Raw genomic sequence first — 22,344 nt, forward strand, 5'->3', positions numbered from 1 at the left:
TTTGGCACACGAAAAGTGTACAGAGAGATGCCAGGAATATGGCGATGTCTCACTTTGCAGGTTTTTGCATATAGGTTTTCTTTTAGTTCAGCCATTTCATGTGTCTCTCATGTCAATTTGCTGAGGCAGCTTTTCTTTTCCTTTTTTTAAAAATTTTTTTTATTTTCTAATATCACTTCCTGGGTTCTTGGGAAACCACAAAAGGCGAGGCAGAATGGCATTTCTCTTGGCACGTTGGTTACTAAAGCTGCCACTGCATTCCACATGCAAAAAAACATGTTTCTGAGAATGCCATGGCACTTAAATAAAACACTAGTTCAGTAGACACATATTTTCTAGCCACACTTGAAAAAATCCACGCAAAGTTCTTCCTTATTCCTCTTCCGGTTTTCTATTCCCCAAATCTGAATGTCAACATCAGAATTTAAAGCCTCCACAGAACAGTTACCATATGTTTTGCTGCTCTCTTAAATGAGCTTTTCAACAATACACTGGCAGTAGCCTAAATATTTAGTCATGGTTTTACAAAAAGATAGTGGAAAAGCCTTCTTTCTTTCCTATCTACACAAATTTTTGCTTAAAACCACCCAACAGCTTGAATAAGGGATGATGGCACATAAAATTATGTAAATAAATGTAGATCATCAATTAACTGTAGGAGCAGAGAGAGGAAATGAGAGAGCGTGTGTGTATGTGCACAAGCAATAATACAGTAAAAACTTCCATTGCAGAAGTGTAGTCTAGTAACCACGCACCCAGAGGTGTCCAAACTGATGTTGCTCATGCAAACATTACTTGCCCTCCCTGCACATCTACCTTATGCTAGAGCCTTGCATTCATAATCACATGCCACTTCTTCCCGTCCTGGATAATTCAATGCTTAGCAGAGGTGACATTAACTGAATAAAAGGTTACTCGACATTTTATCCTCATCACTCAGTTTGCTGGCTTTTGCCTTTACGTACTGTGCATAGTTCCAGCACTTCTCTGAACACAGACCTATTAATTTTCTATCTAGCTCTCAGTGAGATGCCTATCCTATAGATCCTGACCACTTGCAAACTTTAATGTCTGTAGCCATGCAACTTCTTGGTGAAACAGAGGAACGGTACTTCTTATTTAGGAGATGTGGAAGACAGAGACCTTTGAGGAGTGGACATGATCAATGCCCACACATGGTCACCTCTGCCTGGGCTGCACCCAGCTGTCTAACTCCCCAGCACCTTCCTGCCCCTGTTACCACAGCATATGGAGGACTGGGAGGGGACAGAAGACCACACTTGTGCTCCAAGCTCTGGCTTGGCTGCCAGTTCATTAATGGACAAAATTCAATATACTAATCACAGTTCACAAAGCCACCAGTGCACTGGGGTTAATTAGCTCTGCAGCTGCCTTGCCCTGGACACCCCACCGTGACACACTTGGAATTATTTGCCAGTCTCTGCCACAGATTTCCTGGGAAGAGAAGAATAAGCTCCTTTGCCTTTGCACTTAACTTCAGCTGAACCAGATTGCCTTTTGAAAGCCTGGAAAAGATGACACATCTCCAAATGCTTCTGAAATCTGGAGTCCCATTTTTTCCCATGATTTTGAATCATGCCCCAACATGGCTCTACAATTTCCCTTTGAGATAAAGTCAAATTTCTTGCTAAGGCATTTTAGGTAGGAGTTCAGTTAGGACAGAGCAGGCTGTGCTGTTCCTGAGTTGGCAGGAAATAACAGTCCCTAGACATTAACATGATGGACATGTCAACACAGAGAAACGTATGGTAGCAATTAAGACAGTATCAACAACTATGCAGAACACAGTTCAGTGGATTAATTTGTTACCTGAGAAAAAGGCTGCCAGTACGAAGCTGGCTGTCAAGAGACACACTTTCATCTTGTGTGCTGCCTTGTGCCAAATACTGTGAAGCCCTTGTGCACTAAGGATGATCACGATCCTGAAGTAGGGAAGGAGCAACCAATTAATGTCTCTACATGCTGTTTTTCTTTCCAAAGGTTTTCTTTCGCTAAGGAGTTGATGTGATAACTCATTTGTCAAACACACTTTTTCCCCGTTCTCTAAGAGAGAAGAAAAGTGGTGTCCTGCACGTGACTTTTTTCCAACTATTTTTTCAGTGTCCTGAAGGATACTCAAACACTCTCTGTCTTTTGCTTTCCACACAATCTTTGCCAAGGAAGATGCAAGATTACCTCTAGCAAGCTGTGGCTAAGTTCTCCTGCCTTGCCAAGCACCTTCATGAAGTCTGGTAAAATACCTTCACTATAGGGAGACTGTAAGAACAAGCAGCTGATTTTCTCTAAAAACCCTTATGTTTGCAAAATGCTATGTAGGTCTATGCCTGTCAGAATATTAAACAGCAAAGAAAAAATTGGACTTGTAAATGATTACTTGCTGCATTAATAAGCAGCAGCTTTTGAATCCCTACTAAAGCTTTGTACCAGCTGTGCTTTGTCCCAAAATCCAATTAAAAAAAAACAAACCTGCTTATGCTTGCTCCTACAAAATTACAAATATTTAACTACCCTTCATAAACTCTGCTGTTGCTTACAGAGCATATGGTCCCGCATCAGGGTCTCATTTCTCCATATTTAGCCTTGTTAAACAACAGCATGCCTACTTGAGATATAAATTACCTTGAGGCTTGGAGTAATGCCATCCCGAGTAAGAAAACTCTTCCTAAAACAGGATTCTTCAATTTAATGCCGACAAAAGTCCCCTGCCCTCCTACAACACAGCACGTGCTGATGATGGCCATTAATGGAGAAATCCAGTTTTAATCCAGCATCTGAGTGGCAGAGTCAAGAAATCTGGTTTTCTGAGGGTTTATATCCTATATGCCTTACTCCCCCAGCCACTATATTTGTAGAATTTTTGAAGTTTGGCAATATTCCCATCACAAAATCTTCCAGCTCCTTTCTATCATCTTTATTCCTACTACTGCTCCTTGGGTGAAGAAGGTGGAAGCTGCAGGGTCACAGAAATTACCACCTTGGCAGACGAAACACACGGCTGCCCTTCCTTAGGGGACTGCACACTTATGAGCCTCTCCTACTCTGATGCCGATTTGCAGGAAAGAAATATTTTTCAGACTTTTCTCCCTTGTCCAAATCTGATCGAAACTCATCAACACTTACCAGAGATTTTTAGGATAGAGAATGGATGGACAGTATAAGAGATCTGACTAATACTATTCATATCTGTTAGGTGTAAGTGCAATTCACATCTGCACTCTAATCTGCTACGTGTAAGTGCAAAGGGGCATCCAGCAAACTAGTTACTAGGTGCTGAAGTCTAAGGGTGTTTCTGTCTAATTACCAATGATTTGCTGATACTGCACAAATAACACAGGGCACTTAACAGGATACTGAACCTTCAGAGACTGTCTCAACCACCACACTAAGGAACAGGAAGGAATTGAAGGAATGTTCAAAGCTGCTTCCAATGCCTCCACTAAATTCTAATACATTTCTGGGCCCCAGTGCTTTGTGCTGTTTTTCTAACTTGGGTCTGACATTTGTTCATTTCAAGAGTCCTGTAGTCCTGTGCTTAGGGTTGTTTTCTTCCCTGTGCTCAGGGATTTGCATAGACCAAACATTCTCAAAAAAAAAAAAAAAAAAAAAAAGATAAAATCTCAACTGGCACTTCCTGGAAAGTTATTTCTGCAGCCAGTAATCCTCTGCCTGCTGCCAGGCACACCAGTCTTCCTGGTAAATACCTGCCTAAACCCGTGCTCAATGGGCGACTTCCCATTCACATGGAGAAGGGGCAGTTCTCAAAGTGCTCAGGCACAGACTCCCTTTGCTGGCTTCCACCTGGGAAGGAGCTCCTTCAAGCACACAGCAGCTCCTCATGGCCATATAGTTTTCCCAAAGCACACAGATGCGTCCTGCCCTCCAGCCTATAGGCATCGCTCCCAAGCTGCTCTTCCCCAAGGCTCCTTCTTATCTGCTATTTCCAGATGCCTCTGACACATCCTAAGGAGAAGAGGGGACTGAGGAAGGTCAAAACAGGGCAGGAAAAACTGTATCCATTCAGATGTGCCCAAAGACAATTTTTTTTCAATTAAACTTCTGAACGCCTACATCATTAAGAATTTTGATGAGGAAAAACAATTATTCCCTCTTCTTCTTCTTCTTGCTGCTGGCAACTGCAATAAAATATTTCTTCCTAAGCATCTTTTCACTACCACCTTTTTCTCATTTTCTACCATTTTCTTTCTCTTTTTGAATTTTTTGATATTTTGAAATATCTACAGAAATGGCAAGATAATAAATCATCCACAAAACAATAAGAAAGGTGACAGGAAAAATAACTGCAAGACTTCATTTACCCTTTCAGAGTTAGTAGTACAAGAAAACAAGGAGAAAAAAGCTAACTTAAAATTCTGAAATATCTACATATCACCTCTCTTAAAAAACAACTCTCAAAGTTTTTCTTTGAAACAGTACTTCTGAATACATGGAGATGGGCACCTTCTGAAAGATAAGTCAGGTTTTAGCAAGGTCTCATTTTTCTGCAGGAAATGAAGAGAAAAAACCCAGCTCATTTTAGTGACAGTTTAGTCATCACTGTCACATGTCAGCGAGAGGAGCATGACGCCATGTAGACTGCTTCTGTACCAATTTAGGATAGAAAGAAGCTTCAGGAGGCCTTGGGTGATGGGAGAAGATACAGGACAGTGTATGGCATAACAACAAGGACAGTTATTCTCCAGCACTGCTGGAATGGGCATGAGCTTCCCACCCTTCAGTGAGGAAGAGGAGGGCAGAGTCCACATGGAGCCTATGCTGGTTGAGGGAGTGGGAATAAGAGCCAGCAAAACAATTGGACTCCGGTCGGCTGTTGAAGAAATTACTCAGCTATTCAAATCTACTAAAATATGAGCCACTGAAGTACTTGAAATTTTAATGTTTTCTTCATAAGGACTGGAGAGTGTGAGCTCAAAAGCAATGGCAAACCTACTGCAACACTGCCACAATGGCACCTCCAGAGACATTTCACCCTCATCTGCTTCGAGAATTTCCTTAAAATGGGAGAATCCTGGTCAGGCTCCTCCTGGTACCCTCTCTTGGTTGCTGTGTTCAAGGTGCTGTGACAGCAAGTTTGCACAGAAGGCTTGGGATGATCTGCTGGTTCAAATGCATCTCCTCCACTAGTTATGAGACTAAGGGGATTTCCTCCTGACAGCAAAACTGCCTTTTCTCCTCTAAAAACACAGACCTCAGAGGAAATGAGAAAATGCAAAGCATCAACATTGCATCAACAGGTACACATACCTGGAGGGAAGAACAGTTCTCTCTCACATCCCCCTCTGGGAGCACTCGCATCCTCAGACTGAGCTTCCCAAGTCAAAATCTGCAAATACATGGCGCTCTCTAGTGTCTCTGCACTGCTCGAGAGAAACACAAGTATCCCAAAGGTGCTGACATTATTCCAGACAGCATGCTATAAACATCCAGGTGCAGGGGATGCCCAAGGCTTGCTGTTAATTAGGAAGAGTTTGGAGCATATCTCTTTGATTAAACCTCCTTGTAGAAGCCACACCAATTGTCTTGCTATGGCCCCCACCAGCAGCACAACGCCTCTCAGAGCAGTCATTTAAATAGTTCTTTTAACCACCTCTTGAAGGAGAGAACTATTCCAGGAAACTTTCTGATCTTGTATCTCTGAAGAACCCAAGTGTGCTCCTGTCAGCTCTCACACTGGCCACCAGTGATGTGTGACACAGGTGGTAATTTCAGGGTGCAAGCTCAGAGAAAACAATCCTCAAGGAGGAGGAGCTGGCTCAGAGAGCTCCCCACCAGGGAGGGCTTGGCAATCCACAGCACAACCAGCTCAAGGACAGGTACGAGGCAGGCTGGGGGCTCCTTCAGGACCTGCACGCACCACTAGCTATGCAGAACAGCTTAACTCCCTCCAAGCAGCACAAATGGGAGCAGCCCCAGCAGAAACATTAGTCCTTCACTTGTGTCTTGCCTCTTCCTATCACTGCTTCACTAGGAGATGGGGCAAAGGCAGAGCACATTTCTAGCTGTTGAAAGTGAGTACAATCCAAAATGCCAAATGCTTTGATTTGCTCTTCAGTGGCTTGCTGGTGCTTTATTACTACATTTTCTACTCTGTTACAGTGCCTCTTTCCCCTGTGCTTCTCTGAGGCTGACAATTTATGACAGAAATAAAGCACATCCCACAGACTCATAGCCTCAGGTCCAACTGTGCTTGCCTAAATGACAAGATCGATGTGCCAATGTGCTGCAGAACATATGAGATTCCCCTTCTCCCCCTCTTTCTCTCTTTCCCCTTTAATATACATTTCACATTAAATCAGCATCTAAGGGGAGGAGGATCCTCTAGTGCCTAGGAGTACATATTTTCTTCAGGCTTGCAGTGCTGGCTGGTGACAGGGGTAAACACACTTGCACCATGTAATTGATTTGATGTATGCCATGTTCCAGCAGGATAAACACCACCCCCCCGACTCCTTCCATTCCAGCGACTCCAGCCTAAGCTCCTTGTTAAAGCGTGTTGGGAGTCCTTCAAAGACACTGAGTAGTTTTGACGTGAAGATAAATGCTCTTATCTTCAGCTTCCAACATTGCTTCCCTGAATAAGCACTCTTGACAGTTTTTGCTGTCTAAACTGCTCTTCAGCTGGGGAGGGAAACCATTTTAACCCACCTTATTTCAGCAAACTTCTCTGCTGGGGGAATAAGCCAGGCTTGTCACCAAACCAGATGACTGCCACTGGGACACATCACTACAATTCACAGAGAATAAATTAAGGCCCCATGGTGCAACACACTTAAGCACCTGAATAAGCCTGCAGCTTAAGCTTATCTGTAGCTTTATGGGCTTAGCATGTCCCAGATGGACATACCTCTCCAGAACCTTGAATACAACTGCAATACAACAGCAAAACTATTCATCCAAATACTACAATCCTGATGAGGAACTTTAATTATTTTACAGCCAGGCAAATGCTAAAACACAAATAAGCATCTTTCAGGAGGGCAGTGCAAGACCACGAAGAAAATCTGGTCCTCCATCTCTTGCTATAGCAAGCTGCCCCATGCTGTAGCTCAGCTTCTCATCCCAGCACACAGGTGTGAAAATCCTGCTTTGTGCTTTCCATCTACCCTTGCTGGAAGTCCAGCTAACAGACCACAAACATGAACATCAAGGCATGACTCAGCTGGAGCCTGGGGAAAGCCCCAGTGATGTGAACGGATCTAGGGTTTCACTCTCTGCTCCTCTGTATGGGGTATAAATAAATATTCTTCTGCTAGAAAAATGGCACACACGCCTGTCTGAGTTCAGTGGCATCTTTAAGTAAAGATGCAGAAAAGTTGCAATGATTTCCTGTAGTATGGCAGGGGTTAAGTTTTAGGGCCAAACCAATATTTCAGACATTGTAAATCCAGTTTGTGTGCCTTTAATACAACAGAACAGATTTTGAAGGGAAAAATTAAAAAAGAGATATTAAAGAAAAAATTCAGGAGAATAAATAATATAAAATGCCCTAAGAGTACCAGGAGAGAGATGTCTAGAGAAACAGTAGGTCTCTGACAGACCCAGCAAGCAGAGGAAGCAAATGGGGAAGCTGCAGCCAAACCATATGATTTGAGTCAGAAAAAGGCAGAAGAAATAGCTATTCCGGAGGTCACTGTTTATGCCAAGACACTGTCCTACATGTAGAAATAAAACAAATATATAAGAGAGGCACTGGAAAAACTTGAGATATTCCATTGAAACAAACCAGCTGGACAGCAGCTTTCTAAATGCACTGGCCAACAACGTAACTGAGGTCCTGACGAGAATATGGAATTCATCTTTACACAGCTGTCACTACAGAAGGACCCAAATTATACCTGCCTTTTAAAGGAGGGTCAAGATCACTTTGGGATGAGCCCAACAGTTATAAAATGCCCAACTTAAGAAAAATAGCTGAGAAAAATCATGTAGCTTGAAGCTAAAATCCCACAGGACAAACACAGCAGCAGATTTTTCATGTCAGTGAAGTTACTTTGAATTTCTGGTTGAGGAATCCAGTTTTGATACTGGGCAGAGCATTCTGTAAGCGCCTTTGAACTCCAGCGATAAAATATTCAGCTACACAAATCAACAAGCTTACTTCTATACCCAGTTCTTAGAATGGTAAGAGTGAAGAGTCACAGAGTTGTACAAAACAAACAATACTTTTTAATAATTTCTGCTATAAGTATTAGACAGGAGATAAACTCCATTTTATTGAACTGAGTTGAAAAGCCACCTAGACTATATATGCGCTTACATTTCATGATGAAGTTTTCAACTTAGTATAAACGCAATCTCATCCCTTCTTTGCCTCACAAAATGCTAATCACAAAACAACACACATTTAATCCTATGTGTGGAAGACAGTGCTTCTTGCCCTGAACACTAACCACTAAATTACATTGCCACAACCCTTTAGATCCTTTGGTTACTGAGTATTGGTGTCTGAAGTGGTGCAGAATAGACAGAAATAGTAATTGGAGCTGTTGACCAAAGGCTCATTCAGGCTCCAGCTGTATGAATTACAGCTTCTTACTCAGGAAGCTCAGGGTAATATTCAAAAAAACAAACTGTAAAGCGTGCTGTAGATAACAATTGAAAGAAACCAGACAAACATTTGGCTCCCACAATTGAAATTTCTGTTGCTTTCAGCAGGATTGGAATTTCACCTTAGAACAAACAGTTGCTGCTACTTTGGCTTGCTGTGTGAGAGACATGTAATAAGGCACGTCCTGAAAGATACCTGGAAAAAAGACAAGACACAGATGTCTTACAGATGTTGTATTACATACATCAGTCTTGAGTTTTAGAGACATACTAATATGTCAGAAACTGTCAACTCTACACACTATTTGAGAAACTGTATCTCCATAAATTTAATAGCTGCAGAGATGAGAACTCTTCATACTTCAGTCTGGTCCTATCTGCACAACTCAAAAGAGTAGATTCTTACATGATTTTCACTACAATCTACAGCAAGGACAACAAAGTACATCAGAATTATAAGTTACAGTTAAACATAAACCCACTTCCATGCTAGTATAACCTGGCACCATCCCCTGACAATCCAGGAAGCTGTGCCAATCTACAGAGCTGACTATCTGGAAAACAGTCTTTTTCTGTGGCACTAATGATTTTGCTGTCTTCTGTTTAGACAGATTGTCAAGATCGATCTGTAAGATCAAACGGGAAAATAAAGTGAATTTCCTATGTGACATCTACGTATGATTGCGTCTAAATACTGAAAAGAAGGATCCTCAAAACAATCATGTATAGAAGTGTTTGGGGATCACAAGCAATGGACATATGCCTTAGGAGATGTTGGTAACCTGCCAAATTTACTAGCTTTCTCTCAAGATCGTAGACATTTCACCCTGTCTATAGATATGATGGAAACACCGTTTTTTTCTGGTTTCAAGCTTAGATAAATGAGTGTTGAGTAATTTCTGCATTAAACTGTTTAATAGCCAACTTCTATTTCCCTTTCCCCTCTTACAAGCTCCATGATCAGAAAGAAAAAATTACCAACTTTCTCACGGAGCAAAATTTTAAGCAGCTGCTTTGTCTCCTGTGTTTTAAACCCCATATTGCTTAGACTTCACGTTGCAGGCTGCAACATGTAATATTTACCAGAAAATTTCCCTGGGCCTACAAAGAATTATCCAGCGAGAACAAACTCCATCCAAAAAGGAAAAATAAACCCACTGATTTTGATTCTTGGCTTCTCACTGTGAAGTTGAGGAAGTCCTCACCACTTCCACAAAGAACAGAGGAAGTATATTTTGGAAGTAGCTTGGCAACACACACACTGCGATGGTGTGGGTTCTGGCAAATCCACACTGGGACAAACAGACCGACTGAAGTGAGCAGGATAGCTTGTGTTACCCATGGGCTTTTTTTTGCTGGCATCTGGTCTAAATGATTTCTATGTGCATATCTCAGTGTGTTCTCTACTATCAGTCTCTGTTAGAAGCACATCTGGATCAGGACCATGGGTTTTGGGTGCATCTACAGCACTCCCTGGCAGGGGATAAAGAGGGGAAGTTGGGGGTTGATTTCACGTGATCGGTCCTAGGGCTTTTTATGTACATAACATTTACCAATGATGTGGCTTGCATCAGTTGTGGGTCATAGGCATGCCTGAGCAGTGCAGTGATTGCTAGAGGACCTTGTGCTCACAACACAAGCTGGTTACCATCAGCAGCACACTTACATGACTTCAGTCTTGGTCCACCAGAAATGAAACCACTCGGAGCACACTGGGATTACTGCAAAAGCACAAAGTTTGATGCCAGGTAAGGAACCCCTCCGGCATACATTAACGTAGAGGCATACCATGCACAGCACTGCCAGCTGAACACCATGTACTTGTGATATCTCGGGTACTTTCTGCAAGCAAGTACAGAGCTGCATCAGCATGGCGTAGTATTCTCTTTATTTCAGCACTGCTTGATTATAATCCATTGTCATAACTAAGATGAATAATACTGAGAGGACAAAGTGGAACAGCACTTGTGATCAATGAGTATTCTAAATTCAGCAATGATTTTAAAGACCTCGGTGCCTTGGTAAAACCCAAAAATAACTTCCATTTTAGAAGATGGAGGCACTTTGAAAAACAGCTTTTTAATGCATCTGTAGTTGGGAGCCCCAAAGCAGCTGGATCGCTAGCCATTTTCCATGTGCTGGGCCAATACTTGCCTGTGCAACAGAGTATTGCAGTTTCCAGAAAGCAGTACGTGAAATTAATCAGCCCAAAAGCCTAAATATCAACCAACATTTACGAACCGAATAGCACTTAAATGTGACCAAGGCTCTGACTGAAAAATCAGTGTAGTTAGCAAAGGATTTTTAAAGGACAATTTATCTGAAATGTCCTGGACTAGAAAAGCACTTACAAGTAAGCAAAAATAAGTGGGCAGCAAGGGGCAAAAACCAAGTAAACAAATCTGTTGAATGAAAAATTCTACTCAGATGAAGTCTGCATCTCAACATCCTGCTAATGCCAAAGTGAGACAATTTGGGGTTCAAAGGGAACAAGATGAAGCCTTTGCTGCTGCCCAGACTCTCGTGGTCATTATCCTTTCTGTAGCATTCCTACATGAGAAGTATTTCCCAGCCTAGACTCAGCAAAGTTCTTAAGCACATGCTGAATGCGGTTAAACCAAGACTGGACGTGAAACAAGCTCTCATTGCATCAGGAGCCACAGGGCTTACTGCAGAAGTGCCTAGGGAAGTTGGATGGCTTGTGAAAGGTTAAAGCTCTTCCTTACCTTAAAAAAAAAAAATGACATCTTTAACCTGCCTTGGCAGAGTGCCTAGGGCTGGCAGGACCCTGATCACATACAGGACTGAAAATATGGATACAGTAGTTGTCTTCTCTTAGCAAAAATAAACCAGCCCCAAGGAATTACAGCTTTCAGTGCACTGGAAACTAGTTGATGAGCTTTCTCCTCCAAACAATGTGACATTCTGAAGTTTAGTTTAACTTGACATCATAGTATCATAGTATCATAGTATCATAGTATCATAGTATCATAGTATCATAGCATAGTTAGGGTCGGAAGGGACCTTAAAGATCATCTTGTTCCAGCCTGCTATGGGCAGGGACATCCCACTAAATCAGGCTGCCCAAGGCCCCCATCCAACCTGGCCTTGAACACCTCCAGGGATGGGGCAGCCACAACCTCCCTGGGCAACCTGTGCCAGTGCCTCACCACCCTCATAGTGAAGAAATTCCTCCTAATATCCAGTCTAAATCTGCCCCTCTCCTGTTTATACCCATTCCCCCTGGTCCTATCCCCACAAGCCTTTATGAATAGCCCCTCCCCAGCTTTCCTGTAGGCCCCCTTCAAGTACTGGAAGGTCACTGTAAGATCTCCTTTGAGCCTTCTCTTCCCCAGGGTGACCAAGCCCAACTCTCTCAGCCTGTCCTCCTAGCATTGGTACTCCAGCCCTCCGATCATCTTTGTAGCCCTCCTCTGGACCCATTCCAACAGCTCCATATCCTTCTTACATTGAGGATTCCAGAACTGGACACAGTATTCCAGATGAGATCTCACAAGAGAGAAATAGAGGGGCAGAATCACTTCCCTCGACCTGCTGGACACGCTTTTTTTGATGCAGCCCAGAATACAGTTGGCATCCTGGGCTGCGAGCATACATTGCCAGCTCATGTCAAGCTTCTCATCGACCAGCACCCCCAAATTCTTCTCTGCAGGGCTGCTCTCAAGCACATCATCCCCCATCGTGTACTGAAAATGGGGATTGCCCTGACCCAGGTGGAGGACCTTACACTTGGCCTTGCTGAACCGCATGAGGTTCACACAGGCCCACTTTTCCAGCCTGTACAGGTTCCTCTAGATGACATCCCATCCTTCCCGTGTGGCAATTACACCACTCAGCTTGGTGTCATCCGCAAACTTGCTGAGGGTGCACTCAATCTCGCTGTCAATATCATTGATAAAGATATTAAACAGCACCGGTCCCAGTATGAACCCCTGCGGGACACTACTTGTCATGGATCTCCATCTGGACTTCGAGCCATTGACTACTACTCTCTGAATATGACCATCCAATCAGTTTCTTATCCACTAAACTGTTCACTCATCAAATCCATATCTCTCCATCTTAGAAAGAAGGATGTTGTGTGGGACTATGTCAAATGCTTTACAGAAGTCTAGATAGATCACATCTGTTGGTCAACCCATGTCCACTGCTGTGGTTACCCCATAACAGAAAGCCACCAAGCTGGTCAGACAGGACTCGCCCCTGGTGAAGCCATGCTGGCTGCCATTAATCACCTTCCTGCCCTCCATATGCTTTAGCATAGCTTCTAGGAAGAACTGTTCCATGATCATCCCAGGCACAGTGGTGAGGCTGACAGGTCAGTAGTTCTCAGGGTCATCTTTTCTACCCTTTTTAAAAATAGGCACAACATTATCCTTCTTCCAGTCACCAGGGATTTCTCCTGATTGCCACGACTTTTCAAATATCATGGAGAGTGGCTTGACAACCACATCAGCCAATTCTGTCAGGACTCTGAGATGCATCTCATCAGGTCCCATGGACTTATGTTCAGGTTCCTCAGGTGTTCACGAACCTGATCCTCCTCTACTGTGGGAGGGGGTTCACCCCTCTGTTCACCATCTTGCTGTCCCATGACCCAGGAGGAGCGAAGATAGCAGTTATTGGTGAAGACTGAGGCAAAAAAGTTGTTGAGTACCTCAGCCTTTTTCTCATCTGTTGATACATGATCCCCATTTCCAGTCATCAGTGGGAGTACGTTCTCTTTGATCTTCCTCTTTTGACTCATGTACCTGTAAAAGCCCTTCTTGTTGGTCTTTACTTCCCTTGTCAAGTTCAGCTCCAGCTGCGCTTTGGCCTTCCTGACTTCATTCCTACACGACCAGGCAGCGTCTCTGTACACATCTCAGGTTACCTGTCCCTGCTTGCACTGCCTGTGCAGTTCCTTCTTTTTTTTTAGTTTAACCAGCAGGTCTCGACTCAGCCATGCCGATCTCTTCCTTTTCCTGCCTTATTTTCTACATAAGGAGACTGAGCACTCTTGCGCCCTGTGGAAAGCTTCCTTAAATATTTTCCAGCTCTGCTCTGCTCCCTTGTCTTGGAGGACCACGTCCCAGGGAGTTCTACCAAGTAATTCCTTGAAGAGCTGGAAGTCTGCTTTCCTGAAATTTAGTGTCCTGACTATACTCCTCATCTGTCCCATATCCCTCTGGACCTTTAACTCCACCAGTGCATGATCACTGCAGCTCAGGCTGCCACTGATCCTAACGTCACTGACGAGTTCACTTGTATTGGTGACCATAACGTCCAGTATTGCTTCTCCTTCTTGGAGACCTTCTTTTACCTATAAGGTGTTTTGCAGAAGTCTCCTCCCTAACACCGGACTCCTGACACCCGTACTTCCATCTTTTGTTAAGGGCTAGCTTGGTGTTAACCCCCTTCCCCTTCGTATCTAGTTTAAAGCCCTATCTACAAGTCCCGCAAGTTCCTGGGCAAAGATCCTCCTCCCCCTCTGAGAAAGGTGGCTCCCATCTGAAGCCTGTAACCCCAGTGCCATGTGGGCCACCTCGTTATCAGAAAAACCCAAAGTTACTGTTGTGACACCAGCCACGGAGCCATGTACTAATAGACTGGACCCATCTGAGTTGTTCTATGTCACCACCTGCTACTGGGAGGAGGGAAGAAAGAAATCACCTGGGCCCCTGATTCCCTCAGTAGCCATCCCAAGGCTTTAAAATCACTTTTAATCTCCCTTGGGCTCCTTACAGCTGCTTCATCGCCTCCCACATGGAGCAGCAGTAATGGGTAATGGTCAATTGTTCTCACCAGGCTGGGAAGTTTCTTGGTCACATCCCTTACCTGGGCTCCGGGGAGGCAACAGACTTCACTGTGAGTGGGTCTGCTCAACATATCGGACCCTCTGTCTCCTACAACAGAGAGTATCCTACAACTATGACTCTCCTATCGGTCCTTGTGCCAGTCATACCAATGGTGTGTTTATGTTGCTTCAGTCTCTTACCCTGCTTTGATGTGGGTGCATCTTCCTCCATGTTTTCCTCTGGTCTGTCCTCCACATTGAGAGCCTCAAATCTGTTGTGGAGCAATGCCTGAGGTGGTGTGGGCAAGAAGGGGGTTGATTTTCTGCCGCATCGGTGGACTCGCTTCCACTTCCTACCTCCTTTTGAGTCTTTGCCCATACCTTAGGGGATTCTCATTCTCTTTCCTTTGACAGGCATGGAGCAAAAAGCTGTGCTAAAATAGCTGCCCACAAAAAGTTCACTCTTTCAGAGTAAAGAGACATAGGGAACAGAATGGAAATAACAGAAGGATAAATTATTCAGCTGATTGTCTTCACCCTTCCCCAGGATGAGATTTTGTGATGTAATTGCTGGAATAAAGTGCTGTCAATCCAGGCTCTGAGGCTGAAAATCTCACTTCTAGCAGTGGAGAACATACCCTAGGCATGAGACAGTTTTAAGGCAGCAGGAGGCTGTGGTAAGGTGGGGATTGGTCTCTTCTCTCTGGTAGTTAGTGAAAGGACAAGGGGAAATGGCCCCAAGAGGTGCCAGGGTTGATACAGGTAGGATATTAGGAGGAATTTCTTTGCTGAAAGGGTTGTGAAGCATTGGAACAGGCTGCCCAAGGAGGTGGTTGAGTCAACATCCTTGGAGGTATTTAAGAGATGAGTAGATGTCGTACTAGGGGACAAGGTCTAGTAATGAACTTAGCAGGGCTGGATTGATGGTTGGACTCGATCTTAAAGGTTTTTTCCAGCCATTTTTCCATTATGTGATTATGTACCTCTAGACTATGGCTGGGCTAATGCTAGGTTCCATCGTTTGTGCAAGCCCATCTGTATGCTCTTCTATGCCATGTCTGCTGCCAACAGGCATTCCCACAAGCAAGGGTGAGAGGGATTCCAGAATAACCCTAACATGTCACCTGCTGCCAGATCAGAATGACAATAAAGGACTGTCTAGCAATGTTTTTCTCAGTCACTCTTAAACTAGGACTCCTTGAGGCAAGACTGAATGTCAAGTTGGAGAAACCAACAGCTTTCAGACTCATTTGCAATCTCAAGGAGCTAACCCAGATCTGGTGTTACAGACCCTCCACATACAATAACTGAGACTTTTACAACAAACAATCTTTATAAGAACTGCTTGAAGTCACCTCTAGGGTTCTTTGGTCTTACAGCTTTGTAGAAAAATCATCTCCTTTATATTGTAATATATACTCAGCTATCCACATCCAGCACAGGAGCAAATACTGACTTATATTCCCTGTGTTTCAAGTAGGTGCTTGCCTTTTTATAAATAAATTCACCTGCAGTGACCATAAAGCAGTAGCAAGTGTCCTGAGGAATGTTATGTTATATAAGCACATGGTACATGCTAGTGTGTTTTATGAAAGTGATACAGACTTTGGAGATTAGAGGATAATAAAATGAAGAGAAGTAACTCCTCAGCTAATTCTTCAAAGGAAAAGACCACTCAGAAAAAAATGTGGATAGACTCCAGCCTCAAAGGAATTTCCTTCCATTCCACATTTGGCATCAAATGCTTTCTGATTTTTTTACTCAGACATATTTTCCTTCAGGGAAAATACATTACAGTTAGAACACTGCTCATGATTTCACATTATGCATTTATGAAGTTAATCATACTTGCGTCTCTCAAGGCATACGTTAATTTGGGCTGGTAAATTCCTAACTATCCTTGCAAGACAGCAATATCAGTCCTGAGTCCTAGGACAGGGGGTTGCCACATTTACTGCTCAAGGAAAGAACATGTTCTTCAGGAGTGATCAATGAGGGCTGCCTAGTATTTGTGGTGGGCAATTTACAATGTACATCAAAACTCTTCTAGTGTATTCATCTCCTAAACCTCTTCTACTCCCTGTCTGTTAGATTTCCTCTCAAGGAAATCTAGGGACATCTACTGTGATAAACATCTAGCACAAACAGACATAGATCCATTCAGTTAGATTTGTTTTTCCTAACAGGAATGAAAAGGTAGCTGCAGAAAGAAGCAGTTAAGTAGCTGAATGGCGGATAGGATGAGAAGTAAATGACTAACTGAAGAAAGCATGAGTTAGGCTATTTATTAGGACATTTCACAATGATGCAGAGAGCTGAGTACCAGGATAGGTTTGCCCAGGCAGGCTGACTAGTCTTTGTCACTGGAGAGGTGCGGTTTGGACATGACGGGCCTGACTTTGGGGCAGGAGGATGGAGCCCTCTCTTCATAGCCTTGCTGTTGTATATGGAGGATTTAAGGAAACCACAGATTTGTCAGATTACAACAGACAAGACGTAGTAGATAGTCATGATTTTCTAAAAGCAACTAGTTGAATAGAAATTAACTAGTCAAGTAGAACTCAATTTTGTTGATTTCCACCTTCCATTTTAATTCCTTCTTATTGATCATGATGGCAAAGTACATAATTTGTCACACTGTTAACACAAAGCCTACAGCATCTCAGCACAGGTCTTTCCTCTCAGCTAAACTGCTGCAACTCCATGATGCTAAAAGGGAATAAATCTGGCTGAAGCTGTGCAAAATTCAAATTAAAGAAGACTGATAATAGAGTACAGTGGCACTTCACAGCAGACTGTAGCTTTTCTCACTGATACCTCTGGTTGTCCTTTAAACATGTATAAACATAGTCTGCATTTGCTTCTTGTTGTAGATGCTGCAGTTTAAAAACAACACTTCACCTTAACAGTGCAGCATGTGGTGCTGCAGCAGCAGCTAATGTTTTAAAACACTGTTGTAATAAATCCTGCAGGTGTAAATACAATATTTCATAAAGGTAGGCAAAACCCTATAGAAAGAGTCTGAGGGAAAAATCTGTTCTTCAATGAGTCCTGTAATAAAAGTATTTCAGGGAACGAAAGGACAAGCAAGCTAGCTGGATTTGATCCTTCAGTCTTGCTTCCTCCGGCATGAATGGCAGAACAATGTAGAATGCAGGAATGGACTTCCTCAATTTTAAGCCATATGTTTATAGTAAAATTCCCTTTAGACTTTCTCCACTCTTAAGCACCACTTTATATATTCTGCTTACACAAGAAACCTCATCTTCAAATGACAAATTTTACATTTCAAAGACAGTAGACTGAAGAGTTCAAAATGATTATTCATATTACAACAACAACTATAGTATCACAGGTGAGACTGAGGTAGAATGGTGCAAGCAGCCAATGTGTACGTACAAATAAGAAGTCTCTACCTTAAATAATGGAAAACATAATAAAGAAAGAATTAAATGCCTTTTGGAATTTTGGAAAGTCGTTACACTTTCTTCTTACTACTTGATGAGAACTTCATCCAAGTTTGCTTTGTTTGGAAACACAACAAAGAGCCTACAGCTAAGAGATTATGGAACAACAATAAAAGATGGAGCCAAATCTGCATCCCAGAAGAGATACTGTAGACTGCAGTGGTGTTGTACTAACATCCTCAAAAGCGTAACCTGTGATGTTTGAAGGTAAAGGCCCTAAACCAAAACTCTGTTTCAATACCTTAATCTTAGGCAGCAAGATTTGTGGGATTTCCAGTCATTCAGAGCTGTGAAATTGCTTTGGCAGACACTGTTACAGCTAATAACGTGATCCTTTCAAACACAGACATTAGAGTCCTCGTGGCATTTGTAATTAGTTGAAACTCCCAACTTGTCACTTCATTTTGAAGATGTGAGGAGAAAGCAAGCCTGTACTCTGCTTGCCTGCACATACCTTGGCTCACCAGCACTTTTTACCTGTTTTACAGCACTTCTGCTAAAACCTTAACTCTGGGAAGGTATTAAAGGGAAAGCAAAGAGGAGAGTGATTTCTATTGCTTGCACACTTATGGCTACACAAGGCACAGCAGACCAGGCATGCCAGGGAAAACAGCATTTGTGAGATTCCACACCAGTACATTCAGAAACACAGTAATTGTGATCCAGGTGCAAAGACAAACCACTGGCACCATTTAAATGAACTCTGTGTTTCTGAAATGCCAACTGTAAAAAACTGCTGATATTTAATTTCATTAGATAGACTGCATCTGGTGTTTATGGCTTAGTGCTATTGCCAGAGAGCCCCAGGAGCTTTGGTCTGGGAGCCTAGCCAGTGTCTACCAACTTTGTTGGACTACTGTGAATACACAAAGATCCAATATTCTTCTGATTTAAAGCTTTCAGGCAGATTTTCAGAGACTTTTGTTTTATTTATAGCTAGCATGTGTGGAAAGAAATAAACCAGTCATTTAATATACTGTGCAATTATGGGCCTATTTCTTCCAGTTTCACATTTCAGTAGTTTATTTTGAAGTGTGTAGAATTGGAAATCTGGTTATTTCTACCTTAACCATTCATATGTGTACAGACACAAAGAAATCCAGTAATGGAATGCCCTTCCATTAAAAAAGGCAAATACAGTTTCATTGCAAAAGCTGGACACTTACACTATTTATACAGATTATCATTGTAACTGTTACAGTCAAATAATAGTTAAATATTTTCCCTTCTTCCACTCCTTATGGCACAGATCCTTCTGTTACACGAAACTCTGACTTGTCAAGGAAGATGCCCTGGTTTTAAGTTTTAAAATTCTCTTCTGCTTGAAACTGGAGTAGGTGCTCTCTAACTCTCCCTACAGAAAATCAGAATAATTTTGTTCATTAGATCAGGAAAAAAAAAAGGTATGCCTCAGTCTAAAGAAAATTAAACAGAATTAGTAAAACCAAAGATTATATATTCCATCTTCAGGGAATATTTTAAGCATCTGCGTAAATATTACACAAAAGTGTGTATAATTTTATTTCAGAGACATGTAGGATGCTTGGCCATCTGCTGAAAATGTAAGGCTGCCAAATAGCACAGATTCACACCTTGAGTCTGGAAATTGAGTTCACATGGCAAATCCATGCATTGCTTGTGGTGTCTGCATTCCATTGGCCTTTCCTTTACCTACTACTCACTTTTACACTTCACTGACTGCAAAGCTGGATTGCTTCACAGTGTTTGAATAAGCAGAGCCCAATTTTGCTAAGTTCAGCTGATTGCCACACAGCTGCAGGCAGAATACCTGACTGTATGCTTGACAGGTTTTCAGAATTGGGGAGCATAAGAAAAATCAAAGTGTTTGGGAGATCAGGACCCCTGGTCAAAGCCACTGGCATAAGGAAAAGGAATAATGTTGTGCAGTTCAGGGAAAATTCTTCCATTCAGAAAGTGTAATCAAAAGGAAAATCCTTAAAGGCTGAACTTCCACAGGCCATCAGCTTATACTACGAAAAAACCTGAAACTTCCATGAATACGTGATTTAATCAAAAAAATGCCATACTTACAATTCATATAAACCTGTTCCTTGTGCCTAATTAGCTGAAAGTTTGAGACTAGTGTTCTCCTAATTTGAAGAGTGTTAGCCAGATCAAGACCAAGACAACAAAAATAAAACATGGTTTCAGACAATCTCTTTGGAAATCTTACAGATTCATTACCTTGCCACTGTGTATAGTGGAGAACTTCATGGTGAGATCTGCTAGAGAATGCAAAATTCACTACTACAGTGGTCAAGCCCGACAGGAAATATATTTCTAGCATATGTATATATATATATGTATATATGGTTATTGGCAAGATGACAAATACAGATTGCACTTTTTAAAGCTCAGAAACCTATCTAACACTAGTATTGTTTTTTAATAATGTTCCCTCAGATATGAAAGTGATCTTTAAACTCTTCAATTATTTATTAAGTAGGCAGATAATTATCAGGCATCCACTCATAGATTTTTATCACCGAAATCATGGTATACCTTTCGTGCCTCCACAGCTCAGAGCTCTGAGGTCCACATCCGGCTAGGACACAACACAACATTTATGCCTGTGATTGCAGCTTGTATTGTGTTATCCCCAGTCAGGCCAGCTTGCACAGGCACTACAGTCACTATGCTGATTATAGGGGAAGCCTCACATTTTAAGATAGAGTCAGGTCAAAACCGCTGAGAAATACCCTGACTTTTTAGCTTTTGGCTGTAGAGCTGTCTTGCCAGCAAGCATGAGCTAGCTAGTTCCTGGGTAAATCAGGCAGCACTGCTGAGACGTAGCTGCCGCTGTATAGACGCAGTATGACAAAAGCTACATCACCTCTTTTTTTTACCTTATATTTTGATTACATGCCTTTTTTTGTAGGTTTCAACACATACTGCAAACAGCATTTGATAGGATTCAACTTTTCTTGTTCTGTCTTAGCTGTAAAATAGGAATAATGCTCACCTGTGTTGAAAACTATTTCCTAGGAGCACTTACACAGCAAAGTCTGCTGCCCCCCCTGCCTCTAAAGGGAAAAGCACAGCATATCTTGATTCTGCAATATCTTTAATTCCTTCTCCCTTCCATTACTTAAAAATAATTTCCTATTCAATTCTTCTGAAGGTCTTCAGGGATTTTTAATGCAGATTCCTGCTGGTGTACCCATGTTTAGAGACCTTCTTTGAAAAGTTGTCAATACCACATCATTCATCAGCTCAAAAGGCAAATGGATTTCCCAGAACTCCTGCTTGTTTAGCCATTTTTCTCTGTAGTTGTCCCAGTGGGACAGAATAAAATTAAATTTAAACTAAGTTTTAAATTATTTAGCCTGAGATAATTGAGTTTGTAAAGTCATACTGGAGAATAATCACCCAGAGAAGTAGCTAAACATGACTTTCTGGGGGTGGGGTGCAGAAGAGAGTTGACATGTCATATTAGGTACAGCACAATCACAAATGTTATCAGTTCTCATACTAAAAGGCACAAGCTGTTCTTTCATTCTGGTCACAAAGAGAACAATTTCCTGCACACTTAAGAACAGTGTCCTTTTTCCCTAAAGGAATCAGGCCCTAAAAGGGCTGAAAAGCCTGGTGAACAGATTACTTCATTTTTAGTGGGACTACGTTTTTCAAATAAAAGACGAACAAGCAAAACTTAGTTTTACATTATTAGCATATCATAATATCATAAGGGCCTCCTAAAAGGGACAAGAGCTAACTAGAATAAAAAAGATGTGTTGAACTCACCGCTGCCTTTAACTCAACAATGACACAAACAGGTTTCCTTATATGTGAATCAATCCTAAAACAAGGATCATTCATATTCACCCCAAGCAGTATAACAGCTCTGTCAACATCCATCCTTATTTCACTCCACCCTCTCTCCAGCCCTCCTCAAGCACCTCGATTTATCCTGATCAAAGCAGAGCAGTCCTGCCACTGCCTTTCTTGGACCGGCATTTCACAATGACATTTTGAGAAAAATCCAAACCCTTCCCTAACAGACCAGAAAACATCCACTCTGACTTGGTGCTCAGGGCTGGCACACACCAGCTCTTCTGAGGCAAAGATTGCCCAAGGAAGTTAGGGATGTCCCAGGAGGTGTTCAGGGACAGGTTGGATGGTGCTGTAAGTAACCTGAAGCAGTAGGAGGTGTCCCTGCCTATCGCACGGGGGCTTGGGACTGGATGATCTTTAAGGTCCTTTCCAATCCAAACCATTCTATGATTCTTTGGGGCAGCTCTGAGCTCACTGCTGGCTGTGCTGCCAAAGGCTTGGGGCAACCAGCTCTTTCCATTTCCCAGTGATGATGGAGCCCTGATACAAGGATGACACAAGTAGTTACTGTTACAAAAAGTGGAATATTTTGGTTTAAGCTAAAGTAAGGTAATTGTGTTCTATGAAGGTTAGACAGAATGTTCCTCTGATAGCATGTTTTCTTTAAAACCGTGTTTTTTCCAGACAGTGTTCAGTCTT

The 22,344-nt window shown here is 42.3% G+C and overlaps 1 long non-coding RNA gene across 1 annotated transcript in view; it reads right to left on the reverse strand.

Moving 5' to 3' along the window:
* Positions 1 to 22,344, reverse strand: part of LOC128851716 (uncharacterized) — a 34,394-nt gene that overhangs the window by 8,322 nt on the left and 3,728 nt on the right. Inside the window, exons 3-4 of the long non-coding RNA XR_008449124.1 lie at positions 10,253 to 10,307; positions 8,709 to 8,782 (exon numbers count right to left, since the gene is read on the reverse strand). This is a non-coding gene — a long non-coding RNA (uncharacterized LOC128851716). The remainder of the gene's footprint in view (positions 1 to 8,708; positions 8,783 to 10,252; positions 10,308 to 22,344) is intronic.

The sequence above is a fragment of the Cuculus canorus genome, chromosome 3, assembly GCF_017976375.1.
Source record: "Cuculus canorus isolate bCucCan1 chromosome 3, bCucCan1.pri, whole genome shotgun sequence".
Classification (NCBI taxonomy): domain Eukaryota; kingdom Metazoa; phylum Chordata; class Aves; order Cuculiformes; family Cuculidae; genus Cuculus; species Cuculus canorus.